Raw genomic sequence first — 23,828 nt, forward strand, 5'->3', positions numbered from 1 at the left:
CAGGTTTTTTCTCCCTAGGAGCCATTGGTGGGTTCAAACCACCAACCTTTCGGTTAGCAGCCAAGCCCTTAACCATTGCACCACCAGTGCTGCTTAAACTAATCCTCTACTGTCAGGCATTTGGATTGTTTCCACGTGTTGTTGCTGTTAATTTAAACAGATACATTGTCTAATCCAAATATTTCTTCCTAACTTATTGTTTCCTTCAGATGAATTCCTAGGTTCTAGAATTCCTGGGTCAAAGGACATACATATACTACATGTTGCCAAATCGAACTCCAAAACAGTTGTAAAAAAAATGAAGCAGCTCTTAAGTAGAGATATGTAAAAGTGACATCTAAATTCCTGGTCAATGTGTCTCAACTTAAGTCTCTTAGGCAACTGCTTGGTTTTCTCCAAAGTATGATTTTTTAGGATTGATATCCTGCTCGGCCAGGTGAAAAGATTAGGAATTCACTGGGGAAAAGTCCTCCTCCTATCATTCTTCCAGCTTTCTGGCCAGGGAGCAGCTCTACTTAAGCAATGCCCAGTTTTTCACTAATGTCTCCAGGGCTCTTGCAACATCCCCAGCTTTCTTTTGATTAGTCAGCAATTTCCTTGAAATGGTATGAAGTCAAAGCAGAGCTACTACCAGGCTGCCAGGACTCTGAAACTAGGAGAAGTAAAATCAATGAAGCTTAGACCTTAGAATTGGAAGAGAATTCAATAAACGACTTGGCCCAGTTCTCTGGCTTCTGGCAGATAAGATATTCAATTTTGCAGAAGAGCTTTAGAATATCTAGGTCACCTTTGTCAAGTAATGGTATCTCTCTTTGTGTTAAAATAAAATAGAAAACATTGCATAAGGAATATAAATTGCAGAGAAAATTAAAGTGTTATGCCTGTGAAGGAATACCCTGCAGAGCGGTAACCACGTCTACACCAGACTTTTCCCTGTTCATCACCTTGTTCTCTAAAATTTGCCTCCAGTCCCATATCTTTTCCCCATAAACTGGGATACCTTCACCTAACATAAGGTGTCTCTGATTATTCCTAAGGTGTAAAAAAAAAAAGTATTTGTTTTTCATATTTTAATTTTAAAATAATTTTATTTTCACTACAAAAAGAATGTTTAAAAGATAAATAAGGAAAATCCACCATCTTAACATATATTCCACTGTCTTAAAACAACCACTGTCAGCATTTTGGTACATTTCAGTCTTTTAGCTATATTTTTAAAAAAAAGTTTCAATTACAGTATACCTACGCAGTATTTTAGGTTGCTTACTTCACTTAATATTACTTCATGACAATTGTTATGTGATTACATGATACACCTTTAAAACTATTACTATTATTATTTTTTTAATGGCTGCAGAATAATATACCATTCTGTGGCCATACTATAATTTACCTAAACTTTTCCTTTCTAATTATCATAAGTAACATTGTGGTAAATGTTTTTGTGCATGGAACTTCCTTCATATTTTGGATTATTTTAATAAAATGGATTTCTAGAAATTAAATTTTCTTGTTTACCACATTGTTGTTGTTAGCTAGTAAAGAGGCACCCTACATACAACAGGATTGGTCCATTGTGATCCATAGGGTTTTGTTTTTTTTTAAATATAATTTATTTTTGTTGTTATTGAGAATCTACATAGCAGAACATACCAATTCGACAATTTCTGCATGTACAGTTCGTGACATTGATTACATTCTTTGAGTTGTGCAACCATTCCTATTCTCTTTTTCCAAGTTGTTCCTCCCCCATTAACATAAACTCGCTGTCCCCTAAGTTTCCTTTCTAATCTTTCCAGTTACTGTTGTCAATTTGATCCCATATAGATAGATCTTAAAATAGCACAATGCTCAAGGCAGAAATCTTTACTAGTTAAGCTAAAGTATTGTTTGGTTTTAAGAAGACTTCATGGATATTTTTGGCTTAAGGTTTAAAGATTATCTCAGAGCAATAGTTTCAGAGGTTCATCCAGCCTCCATGGCTCCAGCAAGATTGGATTCCTTAAGAATTCGAAATTTCATTCCGGAGAAACTGGATGGTGTCTGTCGACCACTACTGAATAGTTTGATCAGCGATTCTACAGAAGAATTCTGATCAGAAGGGGGGAAAGGTGGAAAAGAATTTCCATTGGGTTTTCACTGGCTAATTTTTGGAAGTAGATCACCAGGCATTTCTTCCTTGTCTGTCCGAGTTTGGAAGCTCCACTGAAACCAGTTCAGGGTCACAGCAACATGCAAGTCTCCACTGCACTTGAGTCTCATTGGCCAGAAATGAAACCTGGCTTTCCTGCATGGAAGGTGAGAAGTCTACCACTGAACCACCACTGCCCTCATTTAATGCGTATGAACAGTTTAATCATATTCAGTGACAATACGTGTTTCACCCCAAAGTAGAGATTTTTCCAAGTGAATTCATTTTAGGACATCCAGGGGTAGAAGTGAATTGGGGCAGTACAGTTATAAATATAGAGAAATAAATACATTTTCTGAATGATATTTTCTATTGATAAATAGGTCTAGCTATAGAATTACAAAAAAAAAAAAAAAATTGTTGTATCTTCTGGAGCTGCCTTAGCTCCTTTCCAGCACTTTCAGTCTGTATAAGGTAGAGTTGGGATGATACCACCATCACTCCTTCTTACTCTCTTTTTAGGTTATGTGACATAGAGAGCACTGTGCCTGGTACTTGGTGAGTGACTAATTAGACTCGGTTAAAAGAGTAAATAAAAGAGCATATATAGGCTTTGAACCTAGTCAGAAGGGGGTTCAAATCCTGTTTCTGCCACTTATTAGCTGTGGAACTTGTTAAACAACTTTTATTGTGAGCTCTGGATAAAATCCAGAAGTCAGTGCCAAGTTCTTTTGTAGTTTTCTTCTGTGAAACCTTATATTAAATTCCTAAGTGGAAATAGTAATGCCTGAAACATATCTCAACATGAAATCTAAAGGCTACAGTGTGATATACTCAGGGATTCTTTAAGGTAGGCAACTGCTCCTTCTCCAGAATGATGTTTTAAAAATCAGCTTTTATTTTGTTTTGTTGTTGCCAGCTCTCACAATCGCTGACCCCTTAAATGCCAACTCACTGAATGACCTCATCTACTGAGAGGGGCGGCAGGAATTGTGGAATGGACACCATACTGCACTTGGCTTTTGATAAGATGAATTACCTTGGCTCAGCAAATAACTGCTGACCCGTGGCACTTCTTTCTTTCTAATATTTCTCTAGTGTCAGCATTTTCAGGTACCTAACAGGGGAAGCAAACAGGCAACATCTTAGACCCAACTGCATTTCAAAAAGGTGAGTATTTTAAAAGGTGTGTGTTATAGGGAGCAAGCAAAAGAAACCACAAATGACAAGTTATTTTTGGCTTCCAAGGTTACTATTAATGGGTCAATGAACTAAATTTCTGAAGGTTGGTTCATCTATCAAGAAGAAGAACCTCAAAGCGAAGAAATATTATAGGCATATTTTGACTTTCAACCAGGAAAACTCATTTTGTGAGAAAAATAATTTCAGGAACATATAGGGGGGTGGTTTTCAGTCACTAGAAAAGGACATTATGTTTGGTAAAGCAGAGGGTCAACAAAAATGAGGTGAACTGGCAAAATAGCCACAATGGACTCAAACATACCAACAATCATGAAGATGGCACAGGACTGGGCAACATTTCCTTCTGCTATGCGTAAGGTCATAATGAGTCAGAGCCTCCTTGATGGCAACTAACAGCGATAACGGCATAGGAGAACGGAGTCTGTGGAGTGGGGAAGGCAGAAAGAGCGCATGCTTCAGTAGTTCCACACAGTCAAGTTCCACTCTACGGGTTAGTTGGTAGGCTGCTTGCCCAATTGTCCCACACACAGTTCCGGAGATGAAAGTTGCGAATGAAGGTGGGTTCAGAAGCTTGGGCAGAGCACGAGAATGATACTTATAGCATCAGACGCCATCTCTTTTGGAAGTAAAAGGGGTACGTTTTTCCTTCAGCCTAAGAATCCTTTTTGCTCTAGTAGAACAGGGGGCCCAATTAGTCTTCTGTCCTGTCCTCTTCCCCTAAGGAAGAAACACAAGGCCCATGAGAATCACCCTCTCTCCCATGAGAATCACCCCCAACTTCCACTCCTTTTACCTCGCTTTTGTTAGTACAGGATGAAAGAAGTTTGTAGGACGGTGTGTAATGTTATATATCTCCTACTGGTTCCATTTCTCTGGAGAATACACGCATACAAAGAGATATATTTCAAGGAATCGGCTTAAGTGAGTATGGGAACTAGCAAGTCTGAAATCTGTAGGGCAGGTTCAGCAGGCTGGAAACTCTTGGGCAGAAGCTGATCTGCAAAATTTCTTCTTTCTCAAGAAAACCTCTGTTCTGTTCTTAAAACTTTACAATTGATTGGATGAGGCCAGCCCAGATTATGAAAATAATCTGCTTTATTTAAACTTAATTGGTCGTGATGTTAACCACATCTACAAAATACCTTTATAGCAACACCTAGGTAAGTGTTTAATTGAATAACTGGGTACTATTGCCTAGCCACAATGACACATAAAACGAGCCATCAGAGATGGTTTTAGGAATATATACACATTTTTAATTGAGCTATGAGATGGTACACAAAGTGGGCTAACACCTATAGTAGGGTGAAATTTGTTTACCTTTCTTCTACCTTCTTTCTTCACTCATCTTCTCCTGAGCCCTCTTCATCAGGACTTCTCTCACTTCTGGGCATACAATAACTTTATGCCACTCCAATGATCTACAAATGTCCTCCCATGAGGCTACTTTTTCTCCCATGTCACGCATCAATCCATTGGCAAGCCTTGTCGACTCTCCCTTCAAAACACAGCAGTGGACTCATCTCCTTTCCACTATTATCCCCTGGTACATGCCACCACCTCATCTCTTTAAAAACCTCTTCGCCAGCTAGCTGGTTTCATTCTATCCTCTTCCAATCCATTCACCACAGAGCAGCCTAAGACGTCAATTTAAAATTAAGTATGATGTGTCACTCCACTGTTTAAAGTCCCCCATAATGTTTGGTCAATAAAATTCAAACTCTTTATCGTGCCTACAGGGAGGCAGTGGTGGTTCAGTAGTAGACTTGCCTTCTACCTGGGAGACCTGGATTCTATACCCAGCCAATGTACTTCATGTACAGACACGACCTGTCCGTCTGCAGAGGCTTGTGTGTTGCTGTGATGCTGAACAGGTTTCAGCAGAGTTTCCAGACTAAGACAGAGTAGGAAAAAAAGCCCTGGCCAATTACTTCCAAAAATCAGACAGCGAAAACCCTATGGATCACAATGGTCTGATCCACAATCAGTCATGGGGATGGGGCAGGACAGAGCAGCATTTGTTCTGGCATACATGGAGCCAACATGCGTTAAGGGCCAACTAACAACAACGACCACGGCCTGCAGAGCCCAAGGTGATCTATCCTGTCTACTTCTCCATATTTCCTCAGCCTCTCCTTAACTCCACTGTTCACCCACTCTGCTCAAGGCACCCTGACTTCCTTGCTGTTTCTCAAAGATGCCAAGCTTGTTCCTTCTTTGGAACCCTGGTGCTAAACATTTCCTCTGCCTCTGTCTTAGTTATCTAGTACTGCTATACCAGTACTTTAACAAAAAGAAATTTATTCTCTCATTATTCAGGATGCCAGCTCCAGGGGAAGGCTTTCTCTCTCTGTCAGCTCTGGGGGAAGATCCTTGTATCAATCTTCCCCTGGTCAAGGAACTTCTCAGCACAAAGGCCCCGGGTCCAAAGGATGCACTCTACTCCTGGCTCTTCTTGCTTGGTGATAATCAGGTGCCTCTCCTCTTTGCTCACTTCTCTCTTTCATGTCTCAAAAGAGTGACTCGAGATACAACCTAATCCTATAGATTGAGTCTTGCTTCATTAACATAACTGCCTCTAATCCTGCCTTATTAACATCATAGAGGTTAATATTTACAACACACAGGATAATTACATCAGATCACAAAACGGAGGACAACCACACAATACCGGAAATCATGGCCTAGCCAAGTTGACACACATTTTGGGGGAACACAATTTGATCCATAACAGCCTCCAAGGCTCTTTCCTCAATTCTTTATATGACTGGCTCAGGTCTCAACTCAAATATCACCCAATCACAGAGGCCTTCCTAGGCCATCTAATTTAAAGTAGCCTGTGTACCACCAAGATCAGCCCAGTCACTGGTGTCTCATTCTGCTTTGTTTACTTCCCAGTACTTATCATTCTCTGATGCTATATTTTCATGTACATTTTTAATTCATTGATTGCCTGTCTGCCCATAGGTTCCTTGGGCAGTTCCTTGAAAGCAGGAACTTTCTCTGTCTTGCTCACTACTAGATTCCCAACACATTGAACCCACATTATAGTAGGTACCAAAGTAAACATTTATTTTTACTTACTAAACACTTAAATAATAAGTTATTGAATTTACTGGCTAAATAATGAACAAATGTACAAACAAGGCAGAATATCTGGAATGGAGACACAGAAAACGAAAACATCTGATTCACATATTCACGTCCCAAAGTTCTTGCTTCCTTTGTTCCCCATCGAAACTCTTGTTTTCTCAAATTTTGTTTTTAATCTCACTCCCTTTTTAAAATGAAATAAAATTAATTTGTGCTAAAATGTAATTGACTGATATCTCCTCTTGGCATCCACCAGAGAAAGTTACAAATTGAAAGAGTTAAACTTATTTCGTCAAAAGTATATTTAATTATCGAAGAATTTCAAGTGGTGTGACTAACTGAAGGATTTCATCTGCTTCACCCAACTAGGTCTTCCTAAATTATGGGAATTTGGATTTCTTCAAAGCATCTTCATGCCCCTACAAATATTGAATACACACGTTCACTGACTTTCTTGGATCCAAATCAGTTTCTTCAGGCTACTCCTTAGTGGAGTATTTCCCAGACTTCAGAGTTAAAAAAATGACCTTAAATGCTGTTAAACTTGCAGATCCCAGCCCCCCATTCCCAAAGATGCTGAATCCGTACATTTAGGTGTAGCTAGGAATCTGCATGTTTTACAAACATCCACCCTAGTTGACTCGGCCTATGTGAAACATTGTTCTAGGGTAAGACACAGATGCTGCTTGAGACCCAACCAAAGGAATACTGTCTCCAGTCCCAGTTCTGCTGAGAGCTTCCCTGGGAACTGAAGTGGGATTAAGGAAAGAGCTGTCAGCTACTCCTTCCTCCAGATACGTCAGGGATGCTGGGAAATGTATGAGAAGGTTAGGCTTGAAGCTGAGAGACAATAGGTAGATAGCAGATAGATATTTTAATATTTCTTCCAACAGCAGTGGTCTACCTCATTTAATCATAGGTGATAGCCTAAATAATGGATGCTGCTTGCCTCTTTCACTTTTAGGCAATATTTGTGGCAAAAGCAAGGCCTATGGGATGGCTGCTAACTAAAAGGTCAACAGTTTGAATCTACCAGCTGTTCGCTGGAAACCCTACGGGGCAGTTCTACTCTGTCCCATACGGTCGCTATGAGTCGAAATCAACTCGACGACAATGGGTTTGATTTTGGTTTTTGTGGTGTAGGTCTAGTTTAGCCACCAGTGCACTCTTTACTGCCTGAATCTCATTTCCACACTCTGTCCCTGCACCCCCATCCGTCCCGTCCATCCCTGCAGGTTGCATTGTAGCACTTGAATGTGCAAATATCTGACTTGGTAGACTCTTGACCTCTATGTCTGAGTGGCGTGCAAACCGTTTTGAGGACATGGACTGTGACTTATTTACTCTTCTATCCCCAGTGCCCAACACAATGCCAGGCATAAAATATATGCTCAAAAATTCCAATATCTTCGTAGTCTGACAGGAAGATAATGAAGGAACTTTCACTTTCTGCCAAGGTAAAACATCTGGGAAGGCTTCTGATGCAATAGCTCATGTCAGAGGAGAAGTGGTCATCACAACACATTTCATGCTATAAATCACTAGGAAGAAGCTGGCCTTCTTCTTGCTCTTTCTAAATTACAGAATTTGGGTTTAATCCTGAATAATCTCAATATGTGGAAAAGCTGTATTTATTCAAACTTTCAAATGTGAAGGGACTTGCCGTGGACAAAATGTAAACAGACATTATTTTCAATTATATTCATGAAGAATTCAGAGACAAACTTGTAAATTCCCATTTGGTTTAAATGATGCCAGTGCCTCCTACTTAAGTCAAAAATGTAGAATTCTGAGACACAGGACTTTAGGAATAAAGACATATATTTTGCCAACATTTCCCCCAAGTTGGTATTTGAGGAAAGAAAATCGACTCTACATTTGGGAAATGGGATTTTTTTTTGTTTAGTAAAAGAGTTGCCTAAGAAAAGTTATGTAATTCCCAACATGTCCATTTTTAGCTGGGGAGGAAAATCTGATGGAAAAGAACTCAGATTCTGTGATGAAAAGGTGATAGGACAAGGTTAGAGTGTTCCCTAGGTAACAAAAGGGCTCCCAGGAAACACAGCTGCTCAAGTCAGCATGTGTTCAGGGGACAGTGAGAAAATAACTATTCTTACTAAAAAAAAAAAAAAAAGGCTCATCCTTTCTCAAATGCCAAGAAACAGTCAAATGTTTGAGCCAATTCCAGCTCCTTTGGGTCAGTCCTCTCCCACCTCTTGTGAATGTTCTTTTAGCAGTAAAAAAAAAAAAGTGGGATAGGAGATGAGCCCTCCAGGAAGAAAAGGGAGTGAACATACCAACAGTTCCTTGGTTAGGTGTGGTTTATGCACTGATTCTCAAATACATAGAAAAAGGTAAACTTAAAGATCAAGAACATAGACAGCACTGTATCTTATTTCTCCCGACTGCATTTGATATATCTTTTTCAATGACATTTTATTGCTGTTTCTTAGAAGAAATATAAAATATAAAATTATCTTGATCTTCATAAATAGACTACCGTATTTTCACGCAAATAATACTTGCTGTCTATTTACCATCCGCTCCCTCAGCCCGTGAAGTATTTTCAAAAGCATCTTATGCTAATTGTTTTTCTTTTTTTATATCAACATATAAGAAAAATTGTCATAGCAGCTCATATGGAAATACCTCCCAGGGGAGGAAGTGATTGGCAAACAAACATAGAAGGCACTTGTTATTTCAGTAAAAAATACAGTATTCATGATGAATATTCAAGATGAATATTCTAGAACAGGTCCCAGTTTTCATCTTTCACATTAATGAAGAAAATACTTTTATTCTTCTTCCAACCTTCAAGCATAAAACTTGAATCTACAGGATCCCCAGGCATGAAAGTTTTGAGCTTCAATCACCAAAACAAAGTTAGACAAAGTGTATTTTATTAAGTGATATGTAATTATTACATGCATGTGTGTTTTTATTAATTAACAGTGATGCAATACTGGTAACATTTCTCAGTAAGTTACCAATTACAATAAAGAATATTTTTTAAAAGTGGAAAAATGATGAATTTTCACAAATCATGCAAAGTCTTCTGGATATGTGGACAGTAGAGAGTACTGAATAAAAATGGAAGCTTTTATATTAGAAAGTGAGATTCTATCCTGGAGGGACATCAGAGGGGTGAAATTCCATGCTTAGACAAGTTATCTTAGAACCTCAGGATGCCTGATGTAGACAGGATCAGACCATACTTAGAGGGAATTGGTGGCCATGTACCTGATGTGATAATCTAAAGGACACTGAAGGACTGTCACCACAGACTGTCAAAATACCTGGAGTTCCACCTTCAAAGTCATGCTATGGCCTCCAGAAAAGCCATATTAATCTACAAGTATTTTACCTGAAAGAAGTGTCGCATTAGCTCATTAATTTCACACTTGGCATGAGTTATGGATTCAATTGTGTCCCCCCTCAAAATATGTATTGAAGTCTTGGCCCCTGTACCTATGGACGTGACTCTGTTTGGAAATAGTGTTGTTATTGTTGTTATGTTAGTGAGGTCATACCAAAGTATGGCGGGATCTAAACCTAGAGCAGAATAGACACAAAGACCCACACGTACAGGGGGAAGACAAACACCGTGTGAGACCCTGTCTATAAGCAAAGGAACAGTAAGGATTGCCAGCAGACACCAGAAACTAGAAGAGGCCCACAAAAGTAATCAACACAGCCAAAACCTTGATATGGACTTTTAGTCTCCAGAACTGTGAGAAAATAAATTTTTGTTCATTAAATCCTTCCACTTATGTTAATTTTTGTTACAGCAGCATTAGGTAACTAAGACAGCATGGACAAGATAAGCAAATCATACTGGAACCTGGAGAAATGGCTTAGTGGGAGAGGGACTTTGAAGATGAGAAAGGGAGTTGCAACGGTCCTGAGACAGGTGAGAGGACACTGAACTGGAGCAGGTAGAAGTTAGAGAAGAACAAGGACAGAGTCTGTGGGTGCTGGTCCACTCTGAATCATTTGATGGTAAATTCTGCCAAGGGAGGGTGGAAGGTCTTAGATTCTGGAAACTGGGAAGATTGCTCACCATCTGGGTGAGGCTTAAAGAAAATTCCACTTTAGGGAGCAGAGATGTTGCTCTTGGTGAGAAGGTCATCTTTAGGGGAAACATTTCCATTGTCTCTGTTAACAAGCGCAAGAGCAGTGTTTCCAAAAGAGTTGAACGTAAGCCACTGTGGAAACAGATGGATATTTTTATTTTAATAGCTTTATGTATTTTATATCTATTAGAAAAATGTAAGTAGCACATCAACCTATGATTCCATGAATATTATTACTTAAAAAGAAGCTAATGTAAAAGGAAATGGAATCAAGGTTGGATGGGAAGCATAGGGGGCAGTGAGATTAAGATAATGTCACTGAATTGTACATGCAGAAATTGTTGAAATGGTTTACCTTTGGCTGTGTATACTTTCACCAAGATTTAAAAAAAAAGAAAAACAAAGAAAGAAAATGAGTCAATTTAAAGAAAAATATTAAGTAGATAAGGAAAAAATTAAGATGCTATATTAATGACTGACCACTCCTCATCTGTCAGTTTGTTGTACTATGGTGGCTTGCATGTTGCTGTGATGATAGTAGCTATGCCACCAGTATTTCAAATATCAGCAGGGTCACCCATGGTGGATAGTTTTCAGCAGCGCTCCAGACTAAGAGACTAGGAAGAAAGGCCTGGTGATTTACAACAGAAAATTATCCAATAAAAACCCTATGGATCACAACAGAATATTGTCCAATATAGTGGTGGAAGATGAACCCCCAAGGTTGGAAGGCACTACATAGTGACCACAACAATGGACTCAAACATGCCAATGATCATGAAGATGGAGCAATGTTTTGTTCTGTTGTACATAGGTTACCATGAGTCACAGCCAACTTGATGGCACCTGGCAATTAATGACTGAAGCATGGAAAACACTATTTTAGAGATATTTAGAAATAAGCGTACCACTAAACCAATTGCCATCGGGTGGATTCCGACTCATAGCAACCCAATTACACAGGGTAGAGCTGCCCCATAGGGTTTCCAAGGAGTGGCTGGTGGATTCAAACTGCCAACCCTTTGGTTAGCAGCCAAGTTCTTACCTAGCTGCAACACCAAAATTCCAGAGGTGTCTGGGTGGTGCAAACGGTTTGTACTCAACTACTACCCTAAAGGTTGGCGGTTCAAACCCACCCGGCCGTGCTGTGGAGAAGCCTAGAGATCTGCTTCTATAAAAGATTACAGCCAAGAAAATCCTATGGAGCAATTCAGCTCCATAACATGGGGATTGCCATGAGTTGGAGCTGACTCACGACAGGTGCTTTTTTTTTTTTTTTAAGTCTGGGAGTATATACCTAAGAGTTAACAAATGGAGTCATTTATCTTAAAGGCAAGATGACTGGGAAAAAAATGGAAGTGGGTCTCCAAATGATAGCACTCTGATTTCCACACGTTTTTTGGAAAGTAATCAGTAAGCAGGACTTCTGAGGAAGTATTGCAGGGTCATTAAGCAGAATGCAGTCTTTGGGGTCTGGGTATGAATTTTAACCCCACCAATTAGTGTGTGACCTTGGCTAGGGCACTGCATCTCTCTGAGACTCAGTTCATGCACGTCTAAAATGAAAATCATATCTCCTTCTACGGATGATTGTAAGGGTTAAATGAGATGATGAATGTAAGGCGCTTAGTAGCGTTCCTGAGAAGTAGTACGATCTCAAATATGGCTGTTTTCATATTCTTATTATCCTTTTCTTCTTGAGTCTTTTTCCAATCTTTTTTCCTAAGTACTTTTAATTGACCTTTATCACGTCTCTACAGACATGACACTTAAAACTGTATACTTTGGTTTTATGTGTCATCGTATTAGCGTAAAAGATCCAAGAAAAGTGCTGGTTACTTCCAAAGGAATCCCTGATTGCCTCCCTGGGTAATGCAACCTTGCCCATTCTTTGCTTTTGATATACTTTTAAACATTTTGGTTCTGTTCTTAGAGGATCCCCATCATCTACCTCCTTCTCTTGCCAAAATTCCAGGAAGGTTTCAAGATGATCCTTCACCATTTGATCCTTTCAGAACAGCAAATCGACCTCGCAACTATGTGACACATTCTTTAACTTGTGGGTCATCTGCCTCTTTTGGAAAGACATTTGAAATGGAATATTCTGTTTCTTTATCTAGACACAGTGTGTAGGTTGCCAGGCCCACCTAATACCAGGAGAGTTTCAAAAGGAAACATTCCTGAAACAACACTTTCTAGTGTCAAATTGACTAGCCTTAGCATTCCAAAGCTAAATCATAACACTCATTGTCTAACGTCTTAGGCTAACCTAAGAACAGTAGCCTAAGACACCAGAGAAGCCAGACAAGGCTATTTATGCTATTTCAAAACAATCTTCTAAAATTTTTTCAGTGTTTTCATAATACATTTTCTGTAGTAAAGGCATACCTCATCCATCATTATGATGGTGCTGCTGCTGGTCAGCAGTCACCAGTTTGGTCAGCATTTAGAGCTTCACCCTGAATGGGTTCACATTGTCCCAAAAGATCAAATCAACATGCCTATGTGATCACGTCATTAGCAATAGCAAGTGACTTAAGAATAATGAAGAAAATTTCTCTGTCTTTATATAAGTATATGAGTGTGTGTATGTCTATTTCAAGGAGCTGTGCTGGCGCAGTGGTTAAGCGCTTCGCTGTTAACCAAGAGGTCAGTGATTTGAACCCACCGGGAGAAAAGATCTGACAATCTGCTTCCATAAAGATTACAGCCTAGGAAACCCAATGGGGCAGTTCTACTCTATTCTGTAGGGTAGCTAGCAGTTGGAATTGACTGGATGGCACATAACAGCATGTATATTGCATTGTGTGTCTGTGTGTGTGCATATAATCATTGATTGCAACATTAGTATCAGTACATTGTCATCCAGGACCCACCTGGATAATTATTATTGGTGTCTTTGAGATGATTAACAATGTGTTCAAGTTCAGGAATCATCGTTGTGATGTATGACTTGTGATAGGTGTGCTAATATTTGCTTTAAGTTTTAAGAATTTTTCATCAAAATAGCTGTGTTAAGTAAAAAGGCAAGGATAGCCTTAATGTTATTTGTGTGTGTGTCAATTTTATTGAGGTATTTACTTACAATAAAATGCAATAGTTTTAAGTGTACACAGTATGATGAGTTTTGACAATGTAGAGTCATGTAACCAGCACAACAATCATGATAGAATATTTCCATCATTCCAAAAAGTCCTTTGTACCCACTCATAGTCAATCAATCCCATACCCTGAACCCTACCACCTGAGAACCACTGACCTGCTTTTCTATCACTGTCGTTTTGTCTTTTCTAGAATTTCATGTAAATGGAGTCAGGCAGTATGCAGTCATTTGTGTCCGGCTCCTATATTTATTTTTTATTACTGCTGTAACAAATTACTACAAATTTAGCAGCTTAGAACAACACAAATTTATGTCACAGTTCTGTAGGTCTGAAGTCCAAGTCCAGTGTGGCTCAACTGGGTCCTCTGCTTAGAGTCCCACAAGGCCAAAATCACTAGCAGGACTAGGTTACTTACTGGAGGCTCCAGGGAATAACCTGCTTTTAAACACAATCTGATTGTTGGCAGAATTCAGTTCCTCGCAGTTGTAGGATCCAGGACCTTGTTTCCTTGTGGCTGTTATCAGAGACCATCCTTAGTTTCTAGAGGCCTCTCTCCAACCCTTGCACATGTCCCTCCATATCTCACCCCCAGTGGCAGTACATCAAATCCTTCTCACTCTTGAAACTTCTTGGATTTCTGCTGCTGCTGCTGCATCTTCCTGACTCCAACCAGAGAAAGTTCTCTGCTCTTAAGGGGTCACGTGAGTAGACTGAACCTACCTGGATAATCCAGGGAAATCTCTTTAGGTTAAAGTCCTTAACCTTAACCATATCTGCAAAGTCCCTTTTGCCTTCGATGTGTACATATCCATAAGTTCCAGGGATTAGAGTGTGGACATCTTTGGGGGAGAAGGGTGGGTCTCCCCGGACAGCGAACTCTCTTCAACTCAGCGAGACCACTGGGCTCTGCTTGGGTTCCCTTTCCCTGTGCCACAACCTGGCATCACTCACCAGTGAGATGGGACGTGAACAGGGCTCCACTCATTTATTTCCCTGCTGTCAAGAGCCACTGTCCTGCTCTGCCCGTTGTCCAGTATTTGAAACTGTTGTTTCATCTATTTTGCACACTTTTATATCTGTTTAAGGTAGAGAATAAATCTGTAATATCCCATTACATTTAGAAGCTGAAGTTTTTAATGTTGTTGAGACCACTGTTGAGGAAAGTCATTTGTCTTATGCCCTTAGGATGTGAACAATAATTGACTAGGAAAATATTTAAACTTATCATACATTGGGTGAATTCTAGCTTGGTGAAAACTTACGTTCAATATGACTGAGGAAAAAGATAAGATTACATGATCACAAAACAAAAACTGACTATGTCTTAAGAACTGGAAATTTTTGTCTTAAATACAGTGAACATTTTTATATCACTATTTTTTTCCTCATTTTATTCTCCACCACAGTCACTAAATTCCCATAAGGTGGATAGCATTTCCTGCATTTGAACTCCTGCTTGCCTCAAAAATATGCCTGTGCTACTGGAAGACGTTTTAGAGGGCAGGTGTTCAGCTCTTCATTTGCAAATGCTAGCATGGTTTCTTACAGGAATCCTACGGGTAGTTTCCCTACCTTGGTTATTGTGGTTATTGTTAGTTGCCATCGAGTGATTCTGTTCCAACTCACGGTGACCCCATGTGTGCAGAATAAAAGTGCTCCATAGTGTTTTCAAGGCTATGACCTTTCAAAAACAGATCACCAGGCCTGTCTCTCCAGGACCCTCTGGGTGAGTTCAAACTGCTAACCTTTCAGCTACTAGACAAGCATTTAAGTATTTGCACCACCCACAGACTCCTGTCTATGGTTGTTGTTTTTAGGCACCATAGAGTTGATTCATGCTAGTAGGGACCACATGTGACAGCCCTATAGGTTTCCCTGGGATGTAATCTTTGTAGGTCACCAGATCTTTCTCCTGCAAAATGGCTGGGTGGGTTGGTGCCACCAACCTTTCTGTTAGCAGCTGAGCACTTAACTGTTTGTACCACCAGTCTCCTCTAGCTATGGTTACCAACCAAAACTAAACTTGCTGCCATTGAGTCAATTCTGACTCATAGTGACCTTATAGCACAGAGTAGAACTGCCCCATAGGGTTTCCAAGGAGCGGCTGGTGGATTCGAACTGCTGACCTTTTGGTTAGCAGCCAAGTTTTAACCACTGCACCACTAGGGCTCCTGTCTATGGTTAAACAAAACCCATTGCTGTCAAGTCGATTCTGAATTATAGCGACCCTATGGTTAAAAAAAAATTTTTTTTAGTACCTAATAAATGTTTAACACCTCAAGGCTTATCATCCTGAAATTGATACTGAAAAGAGCTGTAAAAAAAAAAACTCCTTTTGCACAAAAGCATTATTTGTTTATTTGAGATGAATGTACGTGCTTATTGTTTACTACATGGTAAACTTCTTTAAGGAAAGGAGTGTGTCTTACTGGCATACCTTGGAGATATTGCAGGTTTGGTTCCAGACCAACACAATAAAACAAATATTACAATAAAGCAAGTAACACAAATGTTTTTTGTTTCCCAGTGCATATAAAATTATGTTTATACTATACGGTAGTCTGTTAGGAAACCCTGATGGCATAGTGGTTAAGAGTTCAGCTGCTAACCAAAAGGTCGGCAGTTCGAATCTACCAGGTGCTCCTTGGAAACCCTATGGAGCAGCCCTACTCTGTCCTATAGGGTCGCTACGAGTCAGAATCGACTCAACGGCAATGGCTTTGGTTTTTGGTGTAGTCTATTAAGTGTGCAAGAGCATTATATCTAAAAAAAAATTGTACATACCTTAATATAAAAATCAGTTATTGTTTAAAAAATGCTAACCATTATCTGAGCCTTCAGTGAGTACATAATCTTTCAGCTGGTGGAGGGCCTTGCCTTGATGTGGACGGCTGCAGACTGACAGATCAGGGTGGTGGTTGCTGAAGGTTGGGGTGGCTGTGGTAATTTCTTAAATTTACCTTAAAGATAAGACTTGCTTCTGAAGTATGTATTTTCATGGTATTGTATTAATTTAACCCACTGAGCTAAATTACATTTCGTAATCACGAGTCTTTCTTACACATTTTGCGAATCTGCATTTCACAACTAAATTTTTATGAAGGAAGAAGTAGTAAATATTTTGACAACATTTTAAAATGTTTGCTGAACTTGGCTTATTAGCAGCTTGCCATTGCTATGTACCCTGTGTCCTTTTAACCAAGTCCAAATTTCAAAGAAAATAGCAGATGTTCAGTTAATTATTTTTCCGTGTGTGTGTGTGTGCGTGTGTGTGTGTGTGTGTGTGTGTAGTGTGGCTGTTTTCCAAAGACATCAAACATAGGCATTGCTTATTGACAATCATCTTTTTTTGTTCCAGTCTAATCAACTGGTGAAACAAATGGATCTCACATGCAGCACTCGGATACCCATTGTTTCATCACTATTTGTTCAAAAAACTATCCTTTCTCCACTGAAGTGCCTTTATATTTTGTCAGGAATCAATATATATACTCCTACTCCTCACTTATCAGCTATCTCATTATCCAACATTTTGCATTTACGACAGTTGTAAAAAACCTACTATCTACTTTGCACATTAACAACTATCCACCCAAACGCCCTTGCCTCGAGCATAGGCACTGGGAGCAGGGCATGGGCGGCTCTGGCCTCTGTCCCCTGGCTGAGGCCCCCACGAACTACCCAGCCTGTGCCCTGCTCCACTTCCCGCACCAAGCGCACCGCAGAGCCCCGAGCTGGGACACCGGGCGGCTGAGGATACCCAGCGAGCAGCCTGCAGCATGGATTCCGATTCTGGCCAGCAGAGCGAGGGCAAACCCGTGACCACCACAGGTGCAGAAGGGCTGCCCGGCTGCCCAACTGGGAGGGCTGGGAATGGGGAGGAGGGGAGATCAGGGCAGGAAATTGAGAGTTTTTTGCACAATGCCGATTTTCAGCTAATGACCTGGCCTTCAGAACCGAACCAGATCAATAAATGAGGAGTATATATACACATACGTATATTGTTGTTAGGTGCCATTGAGTCAGTTCTGACTTATAGCAACCCTAGGTACAACAGAATGAAACACTACCCAGTCCTGAGCCAACCAAAGCCCACTGTTGCAGCCATTGTACTAATCCATCTCGTTGAGGATCTTCCTCTCTTTCATTGGCTCTCACTCTACCGAGCATAATATCCCTAGGGATTGATCCCTCCTGATACCATGTCCAAAGTAGGTGAGAAGTCTCATCATTCTTGCTTCTAAGGAGCATTCTGGCTGTACTTTTTCCAAGACAGATTTGTTCGTTCTTCTGGCAGTCCATGGTATATTCAATATTCCTTGCCAATACCATAATTCAAAGGCATCAATTCTTTGGTCGTCCATGTTGTTGTTAGATGTCATTGAGTCGGTTCTGACTCGTAGCGATATACATCTCTGGGCTCTCTACTCTGTTCCGTCCATTTATGTATCTGCCATATGGCAATTCCCCACTGTCTTACTTACTAGAGCTTTTAAAGAAGTCCTGAAGTCTCTTTTTATTAGTCCTCAACCTTGCCCTTTTTTTCAAATTAGTTCTGGCTCTTCTATGACTTATATAAATTTCAGAGTCAGTTTTTCAGTTTCTACAAAAAAGCCTGCTACTACAATGTTGATCAGGATTGCATTGAGCATATAGATAAATTTTAGAATTGATGTCTATTATGGATTGAATTGTCCCCAAAAAATACGTATCGACTTGGGTAGACCATGATTCCCAATATTGTTTGGTTGTCCTCCATTTTGTGTCCTGATGTAATTTTCCTATGTGTTGTAAATCCTAACTTCTATGATGTTAATGAGGGAGGATTAGAGGCAGTTATGTTAATGAGACGGGATACAATCTAAGAATTGGGTTGTATCTTGAGTCAATCACTTTTGAAATATAAAAGAGAAGCAAGCAGAGAGGATAGGAACCTCACTACCATCAAGCAAGAAGAGCCTTTGGGCCTGGGGTCCCTGTGCTGAGAAGCTCCTAGACCCAGGGAGAGATTGATGACAAGGACGGACTGTCCCCCAGAGCCAACAAGAGAAAGGATTCCCCTAGAGCTGAAGCCCTGAATTCAGACTTCTAGCCTCCTAAACTCTGAGAGAATAAATTTCTGTTTGTTGAAGCCATCCACTTAAGCTATTTCTGTTATAGCAGCACTAGATAACTAAGACAACATCTTAACAATACGGAGTCTTTTGACTCCTGAACATGCTGTATCTTTCCATTTATTTAGATCTTTACTTTTTTACAGCAATGTTTTATAGTTTTCAGTGTTCAGGACTTGCATATTCATTTAAATATGCATATAAAAATAAGAATATATTTTTGATGCTATTGTAAATGATATTTTAAAATTTCAATTTCTGACTGTTCATTGCTAGTCTATAGAAATAAGACTGATCTATGTATGCTGATCTGTTTTTCAACCTTGCTAAACTCACTCATTAGTTCTCCATAGATGATGGTGTCTTCTCCCAATGGAAACAGTTGGCTTTTTCCTTTATAATCTGTCTTTTATTCCTTTTCATTGTCTTGTTGCACTGGTTAGAACTTTCAGTACAATGTTAAATAGAAATGATGATAGCAGATATCCTTGGCTCATTCCTGATTTAAAGGGGAAAGCATTAGTCTTTCACCATTAGAAATGATACTGGCTGTAGGTTTTCATACAATCTAGAAAGTTCACTTGCATTCCTAGTTTGCCAAGAGACTTTTTCAGAAATGGATGCTAGATTTTGTCAATTTTTTTTTCTGTGTTCATTGAGATAGCCCTATGATTTTTTTCTTTTCTCGTTTTTTAATATAGTGAATTATCTTGATTGATTTTCTAATGTTAAACTAACTTGTATTACTGGGACAACACCATTTCATCATTCTGTACTATCCTTTTCATATACTGTTGAATTTAATTTGCTAAAATTCTGTTTAGAAATGTTGTATTTAGGTTTATGAAGGATGTTAGTCTGTAGTTTTCTTGTAAGATCTGTGTCTACTTTTGGAATAAAGATAAAGCTGGACTTGTAGAATGAGTTGGGAAGTATTTCTCTCCTGTTCAATTTTTGGAGAGTTTATGTAGAATTAGTACTATTTTCCAGCGAGGACTGGAGTTTTTTTTGTTTGTTTGTTTTGTTTTTTTAAGCACAGGAAAGAGTGTTAAAACAAATTCCATTTTTTAAATTAGTTATAGGTCTATTTGAGTTATCTTTCTGGGTGGGCTTTGTTACTTTTTATCTTTTAAAGAATTTATAAATTTCCTCTGATTTTTCAAGTTTATGGGCATACAATTGTTCACAATATTCCCTTATTGCCCTTTTAATATCTATAGACTCTGAAGTGATGCCAGTATCATTCCCGACATTGGTACTTGTGTCTTCTCTCTTCTTGATGTGACTTGGTATAGGTTTCTTCATGTTTCTTGTGCTTTGGATTTGTTGAGTTTCTTGTAACTATGAGTTTATAGTTTGCAGCAAATTTGAAAAGATTTCAGTTATTATTTTTTCAAATATTTTTCTGCCCCCTCCTTTATCAGGAGCTCTGGCTATACCAATATCAGGCCATTTGAAGTTGTCCCACACACTTTGGTGCTGTTTATTTCCTTTTTATTCTTTGTTCTGTGTTTCATTTTGACTGGATGGCACTGGGTTTTTGGGTTGGGTGTTTCATTTTGGATGGTTTCTATCACTATGTTTTCGAGTTCACTAATCTTTTCTTCTATAATATCCAATCCACCATTAATCCTATTCAGTGCATTTTTTCATTTCAGACATTGTAGCTTTTATTTCTAGAAGTTCAATTTTTAAAAATACCTTCCTATCTCTAGTTCTTTTTCTTAAACGTATGGAGTACAGTTATAATAAATGTTTTAATGTCTTTGTCAATTCTAACATCTGTGTAAGTTCTGGAGTAGTTAATTGTTCTCCTCATTGTGAGTCGTATTTTCTAGTTTCTTTGCATGCCTGGTAATTTCTTGTTGGATGCCAGACAACGTGAATTTTACCTTGTTGAGTGCTGGATATTTTTAAATTTCTGTAAGTATACCTGATTTTTTTTTTTTCTGGGGTGTTGTTACATTACTTGGAGACAGTTTGATTTGGGGGTGAGGGTCTTACTTTTACAACTTGTTAGGCAGGTCCAGAGCAGTGTTTAGTCTAGGGCTAATAATTCCCCACTACTCAGGGAAGACTTTTTTGCTTCATGAATTATGAAATTTTCAAGCCTGGCTGGTGGGAACAGATAGTTTCCCAGCTCTGTGTGAGCTCCGGGTACTATTTTGTCTAATTTTTTCAAATGGTCCTTTTCGAGAAAACCAAAACAAACCCATTGTCATTGAGTCAATTCTGACTCGTAGTGACTCCATGGGACCGAGTAGACCTGCTCCACAGGGTTTTTGAGGCTGTAATCTTTACAGAGGCAGATTGCCAAATGTTCCTTCCATGGAGTGGCTGGCGGGTTCCAACTGCTGACCTTTGGGTTAGAAGCCAAGTGCGTAACTACTGTGCCACCAGGGCACCTTGGTTCTTTTCTCAGTCTTGGGTAATTTCCTCACATGCATTCAAGCATGTCTTTGGAGTTTTTGCTCTGTGATGTTCTCTCTTTTCTGGTAGTCTGTCCTAAAAATTCTAGCTATTTTGATCAACATGAATTCTCAATTCCTTGTTCTCAGCTCAGGGAGTCCCCTGGGCTCCAACCAAGTTCACCTTTCCTATGTCACAGCCTCTCTCAAGTCAGTAAACTGAGGCAATTGTAGGGCTCACCTTTTTATTTCCCATGTCTTAAGGATCATCTCCAGTGTCTTAAAAATCATGGTCTCATATAGTTTGTCTTTTTTTTTTTTTTTTGGTTATTTGAAGTGGGAGGGTCAATTGTGTCCCCTTTTCTCCATCTTGACTGAGAGCAGAAATCTGACTTTATTATGTTTTAAAGGACTGCAGTAAAAAAAAAAATATATATATATATACGCCACTAAAATGTATATGTAAACTTTATTATTCCACTATAACAAAGAGGAACCTAAAATAGATATGGAAAGCCCAGTAGTTATGTCTTATGCACCACTGCATCCTTAGTATCTATCACAATTCCAGCCTGTAGCACATAGTAGGTACTTAATAAATTTTTAAACAATTAATCATGAGTGAAGTAAAGAGAAAAGTTATTAGAGGGATATTGCATTCAGGTATTGTCTGAGTGACTTCTGGGTTCTCTCTTTCATTGTGTATATGTGGTTTTTATTCTTCCTTACACAGGAGGCTTACTCCATATATAAAGCAAGACGTTTCCAAGTAGCTGCATGTTCACATTCTTCCAGCTATGTGACTCTAGAGATAAGCCCCTTTTCTCGCTCCAAATGGAAAACTCCAAAGGAAGGACTCCAATCTACCTAGATTGAGTCATATGCCCACCCATGTGTCCAGGGAGAGCAGGGTACTGAGTTATTTTTTAACAAAGCATACCTCTTTGCTGGACTGAGAAATGCTGTCTCTTTAAGAAATCCAGAAACTTTTTTGGTCCCATCATCAGGCTTGACTCACCTGTGTTAAGGAACACCTGTATATCTTCAGGGTAGTTGCTTTTGAACACTTGTGTAAACTAAAAACTTGCCTCTAGGGATTTCAAAGTTCTGTGTCAAAAGTTACAATAAAGGAGAGAGTCTCAGAAAAGCAGGTTTCTTAGTTCTGGTATGACATAGGGCTTATGATACAGGCTTTTAAAATAAACCACCAATTTCATTTTGATGAACCATTTACCAATGTTTACTGAATACAGTAGTCCCCCCTTAGCCATGGGGATACATTCCAAGACCCCCGTGGATGCCTGAAACCGCAGATAAGTACCAAACCCTACCCACATATACTATGTTTTGATGTATATGTACATGCCTATGATAAAGTTTAATTTATAAATTAGGTACAGTAAGAGATTAATAACAATAACTAATAATAAAATAGAACAATTATAACAATATACTGTAATAAAAGTTATGTGGATGCGATCCCCGGGCGGGACAGAGCAGGATGGCTTGAGATGTCATCACACTACTCATTTAACATTTCGCACTGTGGTTGACCTCGGTAACTGAAACCATGGAAAGCGAAACCGCAGATAAGGAGGGGTGGCTACTGTACCTACTTTGGCCTTAACACTGTACATGCTGCTTCGAGCATCATAAAGGAAGCGGACACGTGATTCCCACTCCCCAAAAGCAAAAGTTGGGTCAACCTGGCGAGGTTAAGAAAAATGGGTTACCTAGATTTCTCAGCTTTGGTATGAACATACAGTTGGAGACAGATGCCAGGATTCTAAAGTCACAAATCCTAGGTTGATGACCATTCAGTGCAATAAACTTGTATTTTATTACCCATCACGTATCATTCACTGTGCTTGTCCCTGAGGGTTGAACTATGATGGACACAATGTCCCTGTCCTCAGGGCCACTGCAAGGACATGAAGTGCCTTTTAACAGAGGGGATGGAAATCTCATCCAAAACCCTCTGTGTTGGGCTCTGCAAAAATGTGTCTTCTTTTGGCTGGCCAATTGGAAAAAGGTCCTCTCTCTGGACAGACTAATTAGAAAAAATGTGGCTCTCCTGCCTGCTGACACTGCCCTGAGCTAAGCAGAGAAAACAAACAAACAGAGGTAGGTGGAATTTGGCTTCCACTCACACCCATGACACAATCAATATGCAGCACCTTCCACCCTCTCTGTTCACAAGGCACCTGCAGCTTGTTCTTCTTTGCTCCTTACATTTTCAAATCTAACCAAACCTAGCTCTTTAAGCCAGGTAAACAAGGAATGCTGTTACAGATGTGGAACTCTGCTGCCTCGAGTTACTGTTAAGATTTCTTATTAACCTCTTGGATTGCCTTCAGATTCCCCAGTCCTGGTGCTATACTTATTATTGCAGGAAATATAGGTATCTCTCTTTTTCCCTCATATTGTTAGATATGATGGCAAGAGATCTGAAGGGCTTGTCATAAGAAGCCCTGGGCAGCTGGAGCAGTTTTTGCCAATACATGCATTTCAGTGCTATGACTTATGAGCAAAGACAAGAGGGTTAGAGTACCTTTGAGCAAATACACAATCCTCCAGTGACCCCTCTGGCAATACATCAGAGATTCTGCAATATAGCTCCAGGCAACAAATTGAGGCCAGCCAGAATTGATGGGAGAGCCTCTGTTGTGCTCAGCTTTTAAAAATACCTGCATTACACACAG

The 23,828-nt window shown here is 39.5% G+C and overlaps 1 pseudogene; it reads right to left on the bottom strand.

Moving 5' to 3' along the window:
• Positions 1-1,965: 1,965 nt before the first annotated feature.
• Positions 1,966-23,828, bottom strand: part of LOC100656144 (asparagine--tRNA ligase, cytoplasmic-like) — a 62,560-nt pseudogene continuing 40,697 nt past the window's right edge.

The sequence above is a fragment of the Loxodonta africana genome, chromosome 13 (genome assembly GCF_030014295.1).
Source record: "Loxodonta africana isolate mLoxAfr1 chromosome 13, mLoxAfr1.hap2, whole genome shotgun sequence".
In the NCBI taxonomy this organism is placed as follows: domain Eukaryota; kingdom Metazoa; phylum Chordata; class Mammalia; order Proboscidea; family Elephantidae; genus Loxodonta; species Loxodonta africana.